The following is an 18,740-nucleotide window of genomic DNA, read 5'->3' as shown; positions in this document are numbered from 1 at the left end:
GAGACTACCAACCGAGACAACAACAACAACAACCTTATCAACCACATCCTCAAAATCAACAACAACACTTCCAAGGGAATCAAGGGTTCCAACCTAGGAGTAACTATTACCATAACCAAGGTTATGGGGGTGGTTCTTCTAGCCGTCAAAACCCTCCCCAAAATCCTTATCAACCTCAACAACCGCCGGTCGTAACTTCAAATTTAGAAGAGACATTGACACAATTTATGCAAATGTAAATGGCTAATCAAAAGAGCAACGATGCGGCAATCAAAAATCTCGAGACTCAAGTTGGACAACTTGCTAAGCAACTAGCAGAACAACAACCCGGTCCATCTTTTTCGGCGAACACGCAAACAAATCCTAAAGAGCATTGTAAAGTGATCACGACGAGAAGTGGAATGGAGTTGATTAGTGAGAATAAAAAAAGAGATTAGAGTGAACAAAGAGAGGAAAAGAAAAAAAATGAGGAGGAAATATTGGAGGATAATATTGATGGTGAAGTGGGGGAGTGGAGTGATGAAGAAGTTGAAAAGAACAAAAAGAATGATGAAGTTGAAAAGAAAGAAAGTCTGGAAATTGAGAAAAATAAGAGTGATGAAGTAATGGTGGAGAAAGTGACAAAGAAAAGAGAGAGAAGTTCTAGAGTTGCTAAAGGAAAGGAGGTAGTGAGCGCTACTCCAATCCAAAACCTTCCTTATCCACATGCTCCATCTAAAATGGAGAATGAACGGCATTACGCCCGGTTCATGGATATTTTCAAACAACTGCAAATCAACATTCCGTTTGCCGAAGCATTGGAGCAAATGCCCAAGTATGCCAAATTCATGAAAGACATACTTACAAAAAAGCGGAGGTATACGGAACCGGAGACCATTGTCCTAGATGCGAGCTGTAGTGCAATCATTCAAAAGACGCTTCTGAAAAAAGAGGTTGATCCGGGACGAGTTACTTTGCCGGTTAAAATTGGTGATATCTATGTCGGAAAAGGACTAATTGATTTGGGGTCAAGCATTAATCTTATACCATTGTCTATTGTAAAGAGGCTTGGCAACATTGAAATTAAGTCCATCCGGATGACTTTGCAATTGGCCGATAAGTCGACTACCCATCCTCATGGCGTAGCCCAAGATGTTTTGGTTAAAGTCGACAAATTCTTTTTCCTGGTCGATTTTATTGTTATTGATATGGAAGAGGATGATGATGCTCCGCTCATTCTGGGCCGACCGTTCATGAAAACCGTGCGTATGATGATAGACGTTGACGACAGTTTGATGAAGGTGAGAGTCCAAAATGAAGAAGTTACTTTCGATCTATTCGAAGCAATGAAGCATTCAAAAGATAGAAGTGATAGCTTTCGCATCGATGTGATCGAAGAGGCAATTTTGGAGGTTTCTAAGCATATTCATGAGATATCTCCTATGGAGTTAGCTCTTGATGACTCATTTGAAGTTTTCACAGTTGAAGAAGAGCAAGCTCTTGATGAATGCTTAAGGGAACTTGATAGTGTAAACGAACTACAACCGTGGGAAGTTGAGGAGGAAGACTTGAAGAAGGAGGTTAATGACGAAAAAGCGCCTATTGAATTGAAAATGTTACCTTCCATTTTGAAGTATGTATTCCTAGATGAGACCGAAGCAAAGCCGGTCATCATAAGCAACCTTTTGTCAAATGATGAAGAAGCCCGTTTGATCAATGTGCTGAAAAAAAATCAAGAAGCCATGGGTTGGACTCTTTCCGATCTCAAAGGAATTAGTCCTTCCTATTGCATGCACAAGATCTTAATGGAAGAGGATTTTAAGCCTGTAGCTCAACCACAACGCCGCTTAAATCCTACTATGAAGGAGGTTGTTAGAAAGGAAGTTGTCAAGTTGTTGGATGCGGGAATGATTTACCCGATTTTGGATAGTCCATGGGTTAGTCCTGTGCATGTGGTTCCAAAGAAAGGTGGAATTACCGTGATCCGAAATGACAAGGATGAGTTGATCCCTACTAAAGTTGCAACGGGGTGGCGAATGTGTATTGATTGTAGGCGGTTGAATACCGCAACTCGAAAAGATCATTTTCCACTCCCATTCATGGATCAAATGCTCGAAAGACTCTCGGGGCAACAATACTATTGTTTCTTGGATGGCTATTCCGGGTATAACCAAATTGCGGTTGACCCGGCCGATCATGAAAAGACGGCTTTCACATGTTCGTTTGGAATTTTCGCATACCGAAAAATGCCCTTTGGGTTGTGCAATGCACCGGCGACTTTCCAATGATGTGTGCAAGCCATTTTTGCCGACCTTATTGAGAAAACAATGGAAGTCTTCATGGATGACTTCTCGGTATTTGGTGGTTCCTTTAGTTTATGCTTGGCAAACTTGAAAACGGTGCTTGAAAGATGTGTGAAGACCAATCTTGTGCTTAATTGGGAGAGGTGCCACTTCATGGTGACCGAGGGGATAATGCTTGGCCATAAAGTCTCTTCAAGAGGGCTTGAAGTTGATCGTGCTAAGGTTGAAGTGACTGAAAAGTTACCTCCTCCGGTGAATGTGAAGGGAATCTGAAGCTTTTTGGGGCACGCTGGGTTCTATCGGCGCTTTATCAAAGACTTCTCAAAGGTAGCTAAGCCTTTGAGTAATTTGCTAGCTAAGGACCAGGTATTTCTCTTAACCGATGAATGTTTGCAAGATTTTGAGACTTTGAAAGAAAAATTGGTTACCGCTCCAATTATAGTCGCTCCAAATTGGAATTTAAATTTTGAGCTAATGTGCGATGCGAGCGACAATGCAATCGGAGCGGTATTAGGCCAAAGAAAAGAGAAAAATTTTCATGCGATACATTACGCAAGTAAAGTTCTTAATGAGGCTCAAATTAACTATGCCACCACTGAAAAAGAATTACTTGCGATAGTGTATGCGCTTGAAAAGTTTAGGTCTTATCTTATAGGGTCTAAAGTCGTAGTGTATACCGACCACTCGGCGATTAAATATTTGCTCACCAAACCGGATTCGAAGTAAAGGCTCATCTGTTGGATCCTCTTGTTCCAAGAATTTGATGTTGAAATCAAAGACAAGAAAGGATCGGAAAATTTGGTGGTGGATCATTTATCTCGCTTAGTTAATGTGGAGGTTACCGCTTCAGAGAAGGAAATCCAGGAAGAGTTTCCTGATGAAAAACTTTTCAAAATTCAAGTTAGGACGTGGTTTGCAGACTTTGCGAACCACAAGGCTAGTGGTTTTGTGCCTCCCGACCTAACTTCGAACCAAAAAAGGAAGTTTCTTTCGGATGCCAAGTATTACGTATGGGATGACCCGTACTTGTTTAAGTTGGGTAGTGATAACCTTTTAAGGAGATGCGTTACTGGCGATGAAGCGCAGAGCATCCTTTGGCATTGTCACAACTCGCCTTACGGCGGACACTATAATGGGGTGAGAACGGCCACTAAAATCCTTCAGTTAGGATTTTATTGGCCCACTATTTTCAAAGACGCACATACCCATGCGCAAAGTTGTGATAGTTGCCAGAGAAGCGGTGGGATTGGTAAGAGAGACGAGATGCCTCTCCAAAACATCCAAGAGGTCGAAGTATTTGATTCTTGGGGCATCGATTTTGTAGGACCATTCCCACCCTCTTATGGTAACGAGTATATGCTTGTCGTAGTTGATTACGTTTCTAAGTGGGTTGAGGCGATTGCCTCACCTCGGGCGGATGCGAAAACGGTAATAAATTTTTTGAAGAAAAACATATTTTCCCGTTTCGGAACCCCCCGAGTGTTGATAAGTGACGGAGGGTCACACTTTTGTAATGCACCGTTGGAAAGCATTTTAAAACATTACGGTGTATCACACAGAGTGGCAACTCCGTATCACCCACAGGCTAATGGTCAAGCCGAGGTCTCTACTCGTGAGATTAAGAGAATTCTCGAAAAAACTGTGTCAAATTCGAAAAAAGAGTGCTCACAAAAATTGGATGAAGCGTTATGGGCATACCGTACCGCCTTTAAAGCTCCAATTGGGCTCACTCCTTTTCAATTGGTGTTTGGTAAAACTTGCCATTTGCCGGTCGAATTGGAGCACAAAGCCTTGTGGGCTCTGAAATTTTTAATTTTTGAAAAGGATTTGGCCGGTGAGAAAAGGAAGGTGCAACTGCTCGAGTTGGAAGAGATGCGCAATGCCGCATATCACTCAAGTTGGTTGTACAAAGAGAAGGTAAAAAAATATCATGACAAAAAGCTTCGAAAGAAAGAATTTGTGCCCGGACAGTTGGTCCTATTGTTCAATTCCAGGTTGAAGTTATTCCCCGGAAAGTTGAAATCAAAATGGTCCGGGCCATTTCGGGTCAAAGAAGTTAAGGAGTACGGAGCTATTGTCATTGAGGACATGGAAAAGAAGGAGAGTTGGACCGTTAATGGCCAACTTTTGAAGGTTTATCTCGGCGGTCATGTGGATCGCGAGAGCTGCGCTATTTCTTTGGATGCTCCTCTGTGAGCATCGAACCGTCGAGCTTATCCGACGTTAAACAAGCGCTTGTTGGGAGGCACCCCAACATTGTAAGTATTTACAGTTTTTCTGTGGTGTCGTATTGGGATTCCAATTGATAAACCTTGATGAATGTACCAGGAGTGCTATTTTGAAAAATTAAATGCTGTCATGCTCGCTAGATGCTCGCTAGGAGAAGCAGTAGCGAGCGGATTCGCTAGCTGCTCGCTAGGCGAAGCAGCAGCGAGCGCTGCGTGGCAGAACTTATTTAATTCTCAGCAGGACACTCTTTTGGGCCCAAGTACCATTTTTCTTTTTATAACTCTGAACTCCAGAACTCACACACACTCTCTCACTTTGCATCTCACTCACAACCCCACCTTTTACATTGCAACCATCATTGTGCATTCTAACTTCTACAGATCTCAAACCAGGTTTGCTCATTCTCATTACTTTATGCTTTCACATTATAAATTTCTGAAGTATATGTCTTTTAGGGTGAATTTGGGGGAATGAGTGCATTAGGTTTTGCATGTGGGTGTAGATTTGCATTGCATGTACCTTAGAACGATGCCTTTCATGATAAATCATTTTGTTCTGAAATAGATACCATGAGACCTTGGGTTTTTCTGAAATTTCAGTGTAAACATTGCAGAACCCAAAAACCCGTAAGATTCGCTAGCAACTCGCTAGGCGAATCAGTGGCGAGAATTCGCTGCCACTTCGCTAGGCGAACCTGTAGCGAAGCTTCGCTAGGTTCTCGCTAGGCGAAGCAGCAACGACCATGACAGTAGTTGGAATTTTGTTTTGCTTTCTAATCTGTTTTGTGTTTGTGTTGTTTCCTCTCTATGTCTTTGTAGATGGAATCCAGGTCCAGCGCTTCGAAAAAGAGAAAGGGCGGGAACACTTCCCGTCCCGTGCCCATACAATTCGACACCGACAAATTTGTCGGGCCAACGCAAGCAGCTCGATATGTTGCTTTGGAAAAGCGAAAGATTTTGCCGGAAAAGAGATTTATAATCAACCCTGAAGGCACATATCGTACATTCGCCGGGTTGATTAACAACAAAAAATGGGACCGGTTGATATCTCCCTTGGAGCATTATGACATCGCAACAGTGCGTGAGTTCTACGCGAACGCACTGCCGAACGACGACGAGCCATTCACATGGACGTCTAGAGTGTCCGACCGTCCTGTTGCGTTCGATCGGGATGCAATTAACCATGTCCTGGGTGAACCGCTCCATCTGGGAGCCAATGAGAGAGACACTTACCACCAAGATTTAAGGCTTCACCGGGATACCGATTCGATTTCTGCTGCCCTGCTTTGGAATGGAAATCAGTTGAGCTGAACCCATCTGGGGTTCCGATGAGATACCATAGGGAGGACATGATTCCCTTGGCTCAACTGATCCTTTTGTTGGTTCTTACAAACATCAAACCCAAATCTCACACTTCTACCGTGCCGATCCCAGTGGCACACTTGGTTCACTGCATCCTCACGAATATCCAGATTGATGTGGCGAGGATTATTGCTTTGGAGTTGAAGTCCGTGATTGAAAGCGGGCTAAAGTCGGGGGCACGAGTGAATTGTCCCCTTGCTTTCCCGTGTCTAATCATGGCTTTGTGCCAACAAGCGAGGGTGAGGCTACCCTCCAAGGGTCAAGTAAGGATCCCGCCGGCCATTGATGACCGATACGTGGCCAAGTACTGCAAACCGAAGAATTTAAGAAGTAGTTCAGCTGCTGAGGTTACCGGGGCTTCTGATGGTCCTGGTACTTTTACTCTAGGATCCGATCCTTTCCAGCAGGCTGTCTGCAACTACAACTGGGATTGGATGGCGGCAACTCAGTGCGCCATGACAATTCTATGCAGCTGTTACAGTTCAGCGCGCCATGACAACTCAGCGCGCCATGACAATTCTATGCGCGACCCCTCCGGTGAGCATTCTATGATGACACGTGAGCAGTTTCTGCAGCACGCTAGCTGGCCTGTGGACAGGCCTGTGTTTGGAGAGGGGGCGGGTGCTGGTGCAACTGGTGCTGGTGCTTCTTCTGGTGCTGCTGAAGATGATGATGATGATGATGATGATGCTACCGGTTCTGAAGCCGGTAGTGATGAGGGTTATGAGTCCTTGGAGGGCTAAGTTTATTTTATTTTTCATATTATGTTTTATTTCTATTGTATTTTCAGATTTGTGTATTTTGATTTTGGTTATGTACTTTTGGGGTGTTTTGTCCCCCATGCACAATTTTAAATTTTGAAGTAATGTTATTATTTATGTTTTAAATTTCTTTTGTTTTAATAAATTTTTGGTTGGTTGAGTGTCAAACCTTCTAGATTGGTTGCTCCTCAAAGAAGTATCCAATGAAGGTGCATCCGAGCTTGGATGGCAATGATAAAAATAAACAAGTGAATAATGCTAAGGTACATGGTTACCTCCGGCTAGAATTTTAGAATGCATTAAGAACTTTACTCTTTTTTGTAATTGAATATTATCTTTTTGCAACATAATTGAATGAATGTTTCATCTAGGACTTAAAACCACAAATTGTGAGGAAACCTCCATTGTACACTTAAATGCTGGATTCTAATAAGCTTTGTTGATTCATTTGATTCATTCTTTGTCTTTTATTATTGTGAAAATGTGGAAGCAATTAGAAATGATCAAGACACTTGTTTTCTATCGAGCACAACCAGTTCCAAATACAACTTACCTGTGAGCAGAGAGAGTATTCGTTAACCCCTTTGAGCTTAAACAGTTGAATCTCAGCTTGAAATAAAGCGAGATTTCAAAAATCTTTTTTTCTTGAAACCCAGAAAATTTTGATAATTGTTCTTTTGCTGTAAAAAGTCAAGAGCATTCACTTAGGGTGAGTAAGAAATAAGTTGGGGAGAACGAAAATGAGAATCGGTAAGTGCCACAACTCTTGAAAAACCGAGCAAGCATAAAATATATATATATATATATATATATATATATATATATATATATATATATATATATATATATATATATATATATATATATATATATATATAATATAAAATATAGAAAAGAGAAACATCTGTTTTGTAAATATGATGTGAAAGAAAAGAAAAAATAGAGAAAATGAAAATGAATGCTTGCTTGGAAGAAAAATAGTGAAAAACAAAAATTGAGTTGTGAAATAAGAGTTGTGAAGGTTTCAAATGAGAAACAAATGGAACGAAGTTGAGATGTGTGAATAATGTACAGTGAATGTCTCTTTTGCATCGGCAATTTCGTTTTCAATGGCCTTAGAAATGACCCTTGTTTGTTAACCTAACCAAGCTTCAACCGAAAAGTCCTTAGTGATCTTCGTGCTTCCACATTACCATTTATAATTGTTAGACATTGTATGAATTGAATTGATTTCTTCATTGTTTGTTGGAGAGTGAGATTATTCCCGCGGTTGCAAACGCGTAATTTCTTCAATCCTTATTCGAAGAGGAGAGATAGGGTGATTCATTCAAGATAATATTGTTGTGGATAGATACATATTTCGCATTGCTATTAAGTTTTAGTTCTTGTGTATTATGTTATTCTAACCGTTGGAAATTTGTATCTGCTGATTCGCTTGTGTTTGAGCCGTTTTATCCGACTTCGGAGAAACCTTTTTCTTAAAGCAAATCCTCTTGTCCTTCAAGAGGCATACTTTGCTTGAGGACAAGCAAGAATCTAGTTGGGGAGAGTTGTTAGATACCCAAAAGTGCTTATTTGAGCTATCAAATATGGGCATCTTTCACTCCATTTCCTTGCTAAAGTGTTCGAAACCACCTTTTTTTAGATGAATTGCAATACAATGATAAACGATCTTGGTACCTTTGATTTGTGTGTTATTGTGCAGGAATTAGGCATGAAATAATAGAAAATGAAGGCACAAGAAAGTTGGCAAAGGGACCAAAAAAGGATGCATTCATCAGCTTGCTCGCTAGGCGAGGGTTGTGGCGAAGAGCTCGCTAGGCGAGCACTCAGCGAAAGCTCCAGTATTTTACAGTAGCAAACATCAACAAACTCGCTAGGTGAGCAGCCAACGAAGGTGGTAGCAAACACGTCCAGACTTGGTCAAAAGCGCAGCCAGCACTCACTCGCTGGGCAAGCCATTAGCGAGCTCCCAGCAAGCAATTCCAGTAGCAAAACCTCCTAAGCTCGCTGGAGCGAAGGTTGAAGCGTGGGCTTCGCCTAGCGAAGGTTTTGTTCGCCTAGCGAACATGCAAATCTGGCAAAGGATATTTCTTTGGACGCAGGTGCCTCATTTTAGGGCTCGCTAGGCGAGCCATTCTGCTCACCTAGCGAGCATGACAGCTCAGTAGCAGCACTATAAGTAGCAGGGGCTACTTTTTGGAACCATACCTTACACTTCCATACTTTTGTACTTTTTAGATATTTTTTCCAGCATTGCTCTAGAGATACTTTGTGACCTATAAATCATTTCTCTTCATCTCTTAACAATCTTTCACAAAAAGAAGGTGGATTCCCATCCAATCTCGATTATTCGACTTGGATGTTGATCAACCTTCTTTCGAAACTTGTTGACCAAGCTACCATGAAAATGAGTAGCTAAGTTCTTCATTTTGTCAAGGTTAGATGTAGATGGTCATAAGCTTTGTGTGTATATGAGATGATCTTCATTTGTAACCTCTTTAATGATGAATATATGGTGAAAACGTTTTTTATTGAAAACTCTTTGTGTTGGTTTATGATCGAGAGATGTTTACCAACTCTTTACCTAGGTTTTCATCCAATCTTGTTTGTTAGCTAGAGATAGTAATGAATGATTTTGTTCACCATAAGGTTGAACCAAAAAGTTGTCATTTTGATAGATTGTGTTAGAGATAAACAATGGATCAAAATGGGAAAACTCACAATGTGTGTTAGAGATAAACACATTGGGAGGACTTTGTGAAATAGTTTATCATCTAAAGGAGTTTATAAGTTTTGTTGATCGAACATATACATGCAAAGTGATTGTCGAACCCTAACTTTGGCAATATTTCTCAAATATTAAAACCAAATCTTTTACCGCATTTTCTCACATTTTTATGCAAAATACCGTGACTAAAACCAAAACCCCCTTGTTACTACGAGTTAAGAATTAAAACAACTGTCGAAAGGCGACGATATCTCACAATCCCTGTGGAGACGATAACAAAAACCCGACACTTAAAAACACAATCAACAGATTGTCAATGTTGAAATGGTTGGCCCTATACGGGAAGTAAAATCTACTGAATTTCCAATGGCCTCCCTGAAAGATGCTCAGACTATCATCAAGAGTGGGCACCCATAAAGTTAGGGAAGGATGCTAGAACTTCCGGTCAGCAAGGATCACTCCGGATTGGAATACAACTCCCAAGACTTGAAGAAGCCAAAGCCGATTGTTGTAGAGGGGCAAGTGTTCCCCTTATCATATTTCTTCTCAAGCATCGAACACCTTGTGGATGGCCACATTTATGCTCTAGAAGAGGAAGGTGAAGTTGAAGAGGAAAGATTGATCTATAAGAAGACTGAAGGAAGAGGAGCAACCAACTGGATTGTGTTTGAGTTACCCGAAGTAACGATTTTGGAGAAGTAATTTCCCTGTTTTTTTCCCTTAAAAAATATAAGAACCCATGTCGTGACCCAGGCATGGGGAATCATTTGTAGGGCCTCTGTCAAATTTCCCTTTTTTAATCAATTAATGAAAATCATCACGTTTCGCATTCAAATTTGTGATCCTTGTCTTTCATTTATTTTATCTTTTCACTTAATCAAAAATAGCAATACTTTTATTTTTCTTTAAAGTTTTTAAAATCATTTTTCTTCCTTTCATACAAATAAAGGCATGAACCATAAATCGTGCAGATTAACCTCGATTACCACCAATAATGACTCTGCTATGGTCCCATATGACATTGACAATCCGATTAATCACGTTGACAAAGACTGTGGTGAAGATTGCGAGCTCCTTGAAGAGTTAGCATGACTACTCAAGCAAGAGTTGAAGGTAATACGACTGCATGAGGAATCAGTAGAAGTGGTCAACCATGGAATGAAAGAGGAAGCTAAAGAGGTCATAGTGGGCTCAACTCTACAAGATGAAGTGAAGATAAAGTTGGTCAAGCTCTTACAAGACTACATGGATGTGTTTGCATGGTCTTACCAAGACATGTCAGGCCTCGATACTCATATCATGGTCCATCATCCACCCCTCAAAGAGGATTTCCCTCCCGTGAAGCAAAAGCTAAGAAGGACTCATCCCGACATGGCTATGAAGATCAAGGGGGAAGTGCAAAAGTAGCTTAGTGAAAATTTTCTAGCAGTTTCCAATTACCCTTAGTGGATTGCTAATATTGTGCTTGTGCCCAAAAAGGACGGAAAAGTACGCATATGTGTAGATTATAGATATTTGAATAGAGCAAGTCCCAAAGACAACTTCCCACTACCCCACATTGATGTGCTAGTGGATAACACCACTCAATTCTCTGTTTTCTCTTTCATGGATGGCTTCTCCGATTACAACCAAATCATGATGGCTCCGGAGGACATTGACAAGACTACTTTCATAACCTCATGGGGTACTTTATGTTTCAAGGTCATGCCCTTCAGATTAAACAATGCCAACGAAACTTGCCAACGAGCCATGGTTACACTCTTTCATGATATGATACATAGAGAGATCGAGGTCTACGTTGATGATATGATCGCCAAATCTCAAACCAAAGAGAAGCATGCTATCAATCTAGAGAAGCTATTCGAACGACTAAGGAAATTCAAGTTGAGGCTTAATCCCAACAAATGCATGTTTGGGGTAAGATCTGGAAAACCGCTAGGTTTTATCGTCAGCCAACATGCTATTAAGGTGGATCCTGAAAAGGTAAAGGCCATACAAGATATGCCTGCACCCAAAACTGAGAAGGAAGACTGAGGATATCTAGGTAGATTTAACTACATAGCTAGATTCATATCTCACCTTACAAGCACTTGTGATCCAATCTTGAAACTGCTTTGAAAGGATCAAGCCATCATTTGGAACGACGACTACCAATGTGCTTTCGAGAAGATAAAGGAGTATTTACAAGAACCTCTTATTCTGATGCCTCTGGTGCCTGGCAGAACTTTAATCATGTACCTTACCATCCTTGAAGGATCTATGGTATGTGTCCTTGGCCAACATGACGATACTGGTATGAAAGAACGCGCCATATACTACTTAAGCAATAAGTTTACCGACTGCGAGAGTAGATATTCAACACTTGAGAAGACATGATGTGAACTTGCTTGGGCTGCCAAACGCCTAAGACAATATATGCTCACCCATAAAACGCTATTAATCTCTGAGATGGACCCAGTCAAGTACATCTTTGAGAAGCCTGCCCTAACCGGTAGAGTATCCCATTGGCAAATGGCTTTAACCGAGTACAACATATAACATGTCACTCAAAAGGCTATGAAAGGGAGTGTATTATCCAACTATCTTGCACATCAACCTTTGGAGGACTATCAGTCTATTCATTTTGAGTTCCCTGACGAGGACATCATGCTAATAAGAGACAACAATATACCCGGACCCAAGGAAGGACCAGAGCCTGGATCTCGGTGGACTCTAGTAATTGATAGAGCTTTTAATGCTCATGGAAATGGCATCGGGGTAGTCATCACCTCCCCAACTGGCTTTCATTTACCCTTCACTACAAGGTTGTGTTTCGAATGTACCAATAATATGACAGAATACGAGGCTTGTATCTTTGTCATTGAAGCTGCGATTGATCTTAGGATCAAATTTCTTGAAGTCTATGGAGATTCAACCTTGGTCATCAGCCAAGTTAAAGGAGATTGGGAAGGTCGAGATCACAAGCTTATCCCTTACAAGGAATATGTCCTGAAGCTAATCCCATACTTTGACAAGATTACATTCAACCATATCCCCAAAGAGGAAAATCAGCTGGCCGATGCCCTGGTAACCTTGTCATCCATGTTTAAGGTCAAATGGAAAAATAAAGCCCCAACTTTTCATCTTGATTACTTGGATGAGCCCGCCCACAGTTTGGCAGCAAAAGACGAAGCTGACGATCATCCTTGGTTCTACGACATCATGAAGTTCTTGGAAAGCCAAGAGTACCCTGAGGATGCATCTGTCACCGACAAGAAGTATCTTCAGAAGCTATCATCCAAGTTCTTCTTAAGCGGAGGGGTATTATACAAGAGGAATTATGATTCAGTTTTGCTTAGATGTGTGAACAAGAAAGAAGCAAACCAAATTATAATAAAAATCCATGAGGGATCCTTCGAGACACATGCCAGTGGACACACCATGGTGAAGAAAATATTGAGGGCCGGTTATTATTGGATGACCATGGAGGTTGACTGTTACCGCGACACCCAAACATGCCACAAGTGCCAAATCTACACCGACAGGATCCATGTACCACCAACTCCACTTAATGTCTTAACATCACCTTAACCTTTCGTCATGTGGGGCATTGACGTGATCAGACGTATTGAGTTAACTACCTCGAACGAACATCACTTTATCTTGGTAGCCATTACTACTTTACTAAATGGGTGGAAGTAGTCTCCTACGCCAACGTCATAAGACAAGTAGTGGCTTGATTCATCAGAAAAGATATCATTTGTCATTATGGGGTCTCTAACAAGATCATTACTGATAATGGATCTAACCTCAATAATAAAATTATGAAAGAGTTATGCCGACACTTCAGAATCGAACACCATAACTCGTCACCTTATAGGCCCAAGATGAATGGTGTTATTGAGGCAGCTAACAAGAATATCAAGAATATCATGTAGAAAATGGTAGAAACCTACAAAGATTGGCATGAAATTCTCTCGTTCACATTACATGTCTATTGTACCTCAATACCTACCTCCATTGGGGAAACCCCTTTCTCTCTTGTGTATGGCATGGATGCAGTCAGGCATGTTGAAGTAGAGATTCCTTCCTTAGTAATTTTGACCGATGTCTAGCTTGACGAAGCCGAATGGGTACAAGCCCGATTTGATCAGCTGAACCTCATTGATGAGAAGCGCTTGAAGCCATATGTCACGACCAGCTATACCAAAAGCGCATCAAGAGGGCACATGACAAGAAGGTCTTCCCCCATAGCCTCAAGGTCGGAGACCTTGTATTGAAGAAGATTCTACCAGTTCATACTGACCCAAGGGGAAAATGGACACCGAACTACGAGGGAACATATTTGTAAGAAAGGTTTTCTCTAAAGGAGCCTTAATCCTTACAACTATGGATGGTGAAGATCTTCCATCCCTCGTAAACGTGGATGCAGTCAAAAAAATACCACAATTAAAAAAAGGTCAGATAAGTTGAAAACCGGAAAGAGCGACTTATGCAAAAATGGGTATCCTAGTAGACTGAAAACCCGAAAGGGTAGTCTAGGCAAAAATTAGGGATTCATAAAAGTGAGAGGTTGCATCCTACAAAAGAATCTTATACACTCCCTAGTGAGTCAATCCAGTCACTCTCATTTTGAAGCAATATCTAAGGATAGTCAAGGTTATAAGGACTAGAGCCGAATTAAAACATGGTGGAAATCCGAGTTATCTCATTGCCATTATAGTTTTCAATTTTTTGTTGCAATCACCTCTTTTAGGAATTGCTTTGTTTGTATAAATCACCCTCTTTTGGGACCATTTTATCAATAAAATTGAGTCCATCATATGTGTTCAATGTTTTTACTTTTTTGCTTTGTTTGTGAAATGTGACTTTTCTTAAATTGACATTACACTAGAAATCTTTCAGTAAACAACTTTTACTAAAAAAAAACTTTTAAGGGAAAATCTCAAATTATTTCTCTTTCAAAAGTATCTAAAGGTAACCAAAGTCCAAAAAACTTTTCTTAAATTCTAGGATTTCAATGTCGAGAAGTTAGTCCACTCTCCCCAAGAAAATTCTAAGCCCAATCATCATTGGCATTCCTAACAAATATTCCCTCGCAAAGCCCAATCATACTTGGCATAACCTGCAAACCATGCATTTTGCATATCCAAAAACCGAACATACATTGACATCTTGCATATATAGCATTGCATCATAAGTATTATCTGAAATTCACACCGTGTTTGTACTCAAGAACACTTCATCAAACTTTGGAACTTCCTAGCCATTGTTAGGGTTTTCCCCCAGTAAAGTCGACATTAATTCCCAATATTTCTCCCCAGGTAGAGTCGGGTATTCCCGTCGTTGCTAGGAATCGTCACTGAACTACTTTGTTTCCTCTCAAGTCTCCTTAGAAGAGTCGGGTATTCTAGTCGTTGCTAAAGAATCGTCGTTGAACCTCTTCTCTCTCCAGCCGAGTCAGATTCTTCATAGTCGTAGCTAAGAATCATCTTTAAACTTCTTTCCTCGGCACAAGTCAGGTATAACGATCTTTGTAAAGAGTCGTCATTGATCTGCTCTCTTCCCCAGCTAGAGTCAGGTATTCTAGTTGTTGCTAGGAATCGTCACTGAACTTTCAATCCTCCTTAGAGAGAGAGAGAGAGAGAGAGAGAGAGAGATGATGTTGATTGTGAAAAGATAAATGATGAAGTTAGGAATGACAAAGAGGAGGATACTCAAGATGTTGGTAAGGGTGCTAGTAAAGATGTATATAAAGAAATTAGTGAAAATGACAGTGTCGATAACACTGAAAATGAAAATGAAGAAGTCAGTCAAGATGTTAGTGAAGATATCAATAACACTGAAGGTGTCATTGAGAAGCATGATGAGATTGTAAATGATGATGTTATTGAACATTTCAATGACATTGAAGGTATCATTGATAATAATGATGAGGCTATAAGTAAATATGTTAATCCTAATGTCAATAACAATGAAGAAGTCATTCTAGAGGCTAAAAATGTCGTGAGTGAAGATGTCTAGAATAATGTTAGTAATAATTTAATGAAATGTATATGTCATTGAGAAGATTGAGGAGGTTAGTGAATATATGAATAATGATGCTAATGAGCTTGATCATGAAGCCCCTACTATGAGAAAAACCCTTAGAAAAATGAAGAAAGTGACTAAAGAAGTTGTTTGTTCGGCTGAATTTAAAAAGAAAGTTATAAAGGTTGTTGTTAAAAAGAAAAAAAGCGCGACTGAAAAGAATTAAAAGAGCTATGAGAAAAAAAAGTTTCATGTTTCATTCGGGAAATATAAATGGATGCTCTAGCTCCACAGAGGAATCAGATATGAAGACAATTGGATATTTGGTGGTCTTGAATGGTGGCTCCAATCTCCTTTATGGTGGTACGAGGTGGACTTGTATGATTAGTAATCCAACACCCAAGTCAGTTCAAGATTCAAGATGAGTATAATTAAAGTGGAAACTAAATATTGTACGTTGTTATTATCGTATGATCTAATCTATACCTTATATCAAATAGAGTGGATTTGAGATGGAATGTGCTTTAGTCAATTTGGCCTTTGGTCGATCTAGAACAATTGCTATTGTGGTGGAAAAAAAACAATCACAAGAAGAAGAAAGGTGCTAGTAAAATAAGAAAGATGATAAGAAGAAAAGTAAGCATAATGCTAAAAAGAAGGTTGATAAGAACAAAGCAATAAAAAGAAAGAAAATAGATGTTGGCCCTGAGGAGGATAATGTTGATGACATCATGGTTGACATTGAAAATGAATAAATTTTGGTAGAATTGTTTCAAAAAAAAAGTTAAAAAGTTGATTGGTGGAAGAAGCTTCCCAAAAATATTCATTTTATTCCCCTTAACAATGTCTCTTTTCCCTTTGAAGACAACGTGACCAAGTTGAATTTTTTTTACCATAGAAGATTAGATCATAAGAGGGAATTTTTTATTTAAGCTTAAATATGCTATTAAATCATAGAGATTCTTGTTGGACGTGTAACTTCACACACAAGAGGGAGGTGAATTGTGTGTTTCAGGAAAAACTTAGTTTTGAAAAAAAATTGGAATTAAAATCAGAGTTAGAAAACATTTAGAATTTTTTTTAAAGTTTAAGCAGCGAAAAAGATGCAGAATATAAAGTGCAAAAATTAGAGAGTTTAAAGGAAGAGAGAAGACGCCGAAAGTTATAGGGGTTTGGTCAAACAAAGAAAAATACATACTCCTCTCCCCAAGATTTGATCTTTAGAGTATCCAATAAACCTGAGACAAATTAATTAGTAGGTTATACTCATGAACTCCCTTATAAATGGAAAAATGAAGTTTATAGCTAACTTCAAACTAAATAGCAAACTACAAAGTGAAGTAGTGAGTCTTCATTCCAAACGGCGGATCAAAGTTATTAGTCTCATTTTCATAAGAATCTTGGAGTGGTTAGTCTTCAAGCTTCTAAACAAATCATTGGGGTTTTTAACACAGGGATGAACTCTCGAAACAAACCTTGATTGCTCTATTAATTCATAAAATTTAGTGATGATTTAGATAGAGATTTTGTACTTTCTCCTCTCTAAATATCCTTCACCAATTTAATCTCTTCTAGAAGTGCACTAAGTGTCGGCATAGATTTTCTTACAGTAAGTAAATAATAATATTATTAATATTATCAAGGTTTGAATCACTAAACAACACTATTTCCACCTTCTATGTGGTATTGAAAATGTCATTCAATCATCTGAAAGAGTAAAATGTAAATTAAATCTATATACTACTTAAACATAAATTAAAGCAATATCAAAATTCCCTAATTCAAAACAACAAAATTTATGCACAAAAAAGAAAAAAAGAAAAAAAGATCAAGAGATTTTGATATCACAATTTTACTCAAAAATTTGATGTATGTTGGAACAAACTTGTGTTTCTTGAGAGTTAAGAAAGAAAGAGATTGAGTTGTAAGGAAATAATTTTGTAATTTTTTTTGTCATTGAGAGAGCAAAGTTGTTATTTATAACATAGTGACATGTATATATATATTTTTGTAAGTCTCAATTAGTTCATATCTTTGAAACTAATCTCACAGCCTTTGTAACTAATCTCACAAATTTGGTAACTAATCGTATAAACTTTGTAATTAATCTCATAAAATTTGTAACTGATCTCACAAACTTTATAACTACCAAAATAACTATAATATGAATTATAATTACTCAACACTCTACCTAATTCATATTCTCTAAACTTATCATTCCATTAAGCTCTTTCAACTCATCAAACCTTGTCTTTTTTAATGGTTTTGTAAGTATGTTAGATAATTGCACTTCTGTTCTGCAATACTCCAGCTTGAGCTTCCCTTTATTCACTTGATATCTAAGAAAGTGATACATCCTTTCTATGTGCTTACTTCTACCATGACTCATTAGATGATTGACTAAGTTTATGGATGATTTATTGTCTACAAACAACTTCATCTTCTCATGTTGCATGATCTTAAGTTCCTTCAGCAACATTTTTATCTACACATCTTAATATGCTACACAGGAAGTTGTTAGTTATTCAGCTTCACGAGATGATAATGCTACTATTCCATGCTTTCTTGAACTCCAAGAAATTGGAGTACCTCCAATCATGAATAAGTAGTTTAAAGTACTCTTCTTATCATCTTTATCTCCATTGAAATCTGAATCAATGTATCCATACACTAATGCATTCATATAGGTGTTCTCATGCCTTGGCATCAACATACCATCATCAATTGTCCCTTTGATGTATCTAAATACCATCTTGGGTGAAGTTAAGCGGTATTCTCCTGGTTTCTCTATAAACCTATTTATTAACCCAACACCTTGACAAATATCTGGTATGGTGTTGCATAGTTATCTCAAGGATACAACGATTTGTTTGTGTGATGTTGAATTTATAAGCTCATCAGTTGTATCCTTTCTCAACTTAGATCATATCTCCAATGGTGTGACAGTTGCATTACACTTGCTCATCTTGAAGTTTTTCAAAATGTCTTGCGCATACTTCTTTTGGGGGTAGGAACACTCCTTTTCTTGTATCTTTGAACTCTATTCCTAGGAAATATGACAAATTCCCTATATTAGATATTTAAAATTCTTCCATTATACTTGCATTAAATTTCATGATCTCATCTTCATTTAATCTTGTGATTAGAAATTCATCTACATGCACGCACATGATGATATCACCGAGCTTGTTTTAAACACATACACAGAGACACACACACACACATCATGATCTGAAGTGCACTTTGTGAATCCTATCTTGATTATAAATCCATATATCCTTTTATTCCAAGCTCTTGGAGCTTGTTTCAAACCATACAAGGCCTTTTTAAACATGTACACTTTCAGTTTTTGAACTTTAATCTTAAA

Source organism: Lathyrus oleraceus, chromosome 1 (assembly GCF_024323335.1).
Source record: "Lathyrus oleraceus cultivar Zhongwan6 chromosome 1, CAAS_Psat_ZW6_1.0, whole genome shotgun sequence".
In the NCBI taxonomy this organism is placed as follows: domain Eukaryota; kingdom Viridiplantae; phylum Streptophyta; class Magnoliopsida; order Fabales; family Fabaceae; genus Lathyrus; species Lathyrus oleraceus.
This window is presented reverse-complemented; position numbering follows the sequence as displayed.